Source organism: Fopius arisanus, unplaced genomic scaffold (assembly GCF_000806365.1).
Source record: "Fopius arisanus strain USDA-PBARC FA_bdor unplaced genomic scaffold, ASM80636v1 scaffold00035, whole genome shotgun sequence".
Classification (NCBI taxonomy): Eukaryota; Metazoa; Arthropoda; class Insecta; order Hymenoptera; family Braconidae; genus Fopius; species Fopius arisanus.
In genome coordinates, this window is record NW_011887774.1 from 961,879 (window position 1) to 964,249 (window position 2,371).

Sequence of the window (2,371 nt, forward strand, 5' to 3'; positions counted from 1 at the left end):
GCGGGCCTTTCGCGTAGTCATGAGAGCAGCACGTTGCAGTCAAAGGGAGACTAGGGAGATCAAAACGACCTTCAGGCTCCGAAATTGCGTCCTGACTTACATTTTGAAGGTTAATCGCAAAAGAAAACGTAAAAAATTAAACGATATTTTTCGAAATGAGTTCCTCCTCAGAAGATGAGGAAAGATAGCGAGGAACTGGAAAGAAGTTTTCAACAGCGAACGGATGAAATTGCTGTACAATTATATCCCAAAATATCAGGAGACAAATACATCCCGTGCTGGGAGGAATTCCAAAATTGACTATAAAAAGAAAAATCACGCAGCATGAACGAATGGAAATTTCTGGTTTATTTAGAACAGGTGACACAAAGGTACGATCCAGCTAGCTTGTGGTTCAAATGATCCATATTAAGGAGCGTGATAAATATCACGCACGGAATTGATCTCCAACAGTACACAAAAATCAAGGCCTTGGTGAAGAGATACTTCAAGGGCTATAGACCAAACCAAGCTACCACATTTGCTTTTTCTACCATCGAACGCTTCATCGGCGAAGTCCCGGATATAACATATCATGTACTGAAGGTATCAAACTTTTCTAAATACAACTCAATAATGTACAATTCAAAGTATTTTTAGCTTAATCCTTAAAAACGGCGAAGTGAGAAGGTCTACGTGAGCCCAAAGATGTCGGTTTTACCTCAGATAATTCTAGCAAGGATGATTCTGAAATGCAAAATGGAAATCGGATGTAAACTAACAAAGGGTTATGAAAATATCAGATGAGATTTTTTACAGCATATGTTGATTGCTAATTATTGTGCACTGTAGCTTATATACCTTTCATGGCTTGAAGCCAAAAGGTACTGTCAAGATCATAAGCAGAATCGGATTGTCCTTAGTTGTTGATGCATCTTCGCCGAATTCAGTTAACGATCCATTGGATTAAGCACTCGATACAAGCAGTTGTCGACAGTCTTACTCACTCCGATTTGCACTTAGAACAGCTCATCGATATCTCCAAAAATTGTTCTTGCAAATATGGAGTGAAGCTATATACCTTTTCTATGTCCGCCATTGTGACCGATGCGACCACATATTTTCGTCGCCTCTTTTCTGGTTACCAAATAGCTTCGTGAATAATGTGTATTGTGATTTGGTTTAATTTCCCCGGCAGTATAATACTCTTCTGAATGAACACGAACGATTATTTAGAAGCAATTACACAAGTGGACTTCTGAATATAGGAGTCCTACTTTTTTCAAACCTTATAGCCTTTCTCATTACGGCCAAGTCATCATAGTTAATTCATGGGGTGCAATCAGGGTAACTGCGTAATGAATTTGATAAAACACCTTCTCATAGGGACAGTCTCCGTTATATTTTGTTACCTAATTTTCCTATAATTATTCTTCATTATTGAATTTACTCGACTGTCTCACAAGAAATGAAAGAGGTGAGAAACGGATGGATATGCAACTAACCAATCATCTCTTTCGAATATGTGCTATCCTTAGCAAAGTAATCAACCGGTTTATCTGACTAAGGAAAACTAGTTGACAAAGTATTTGTTCTCCAATCGCTCAAGCAATGAAGTCTCTTCATATGCTGTTGTGGAAATTCTCTCCATTTTGTTACTACTTGAGACTTATTGTCACATAAATGAGCACAGCTGACAATGATTTTTTCGAGGAACGTTCTATTCATAGAACTGGATTGTGTCATTTAAAAACGTTTATTGAAAAACCTAATATAAAGCAACAAGCTGATACTTGTTGTTTTATATTAAGTTTTAGAATAAACGTAATTCTGGAGGCGAGACTTTCTACTGGATGATACAATTTGATCGATACGTATCAACTTGAGGAATGTTGAACATCATCCCCATCTCTTTTATCATGTTTGGCAGTGCTCGCAGCATCAGAAAAATTGATAAACGAATATTTTTCTCGTTGTACCCGCATCGTCTGTAATAGAATGCATTAGAACGGGAAAATATATGCATAATATTGAGCGCGAATAACATTCAATGGGATTCCGTAATTAATTGAAGACTGTTTCATGAACAAGATATTGGTTATCCGTTTTTATTGATTAAAGCCCATGATCGCTGCCTACAGAAGTTTTAGACATGAAATTATAACACCATGTTGAAGTATTATCTGAGCTCTAAATTTTACCTGTCGGTGCATATGGAGGTGCTTTATAAACTTGCTGGTATGACTTTTTCAAATCGTCAGGCACCGTGGCATTGAGGTAATCAATAAAATTCAGAGAAAGTATTCGCAACGCAAGGTACCCTCCGTAGATGCGATCCCTGTGCCCTTTGTGGAAAATACCAACACCCGTGAGTGGAGCAGTAGGCGTTGTG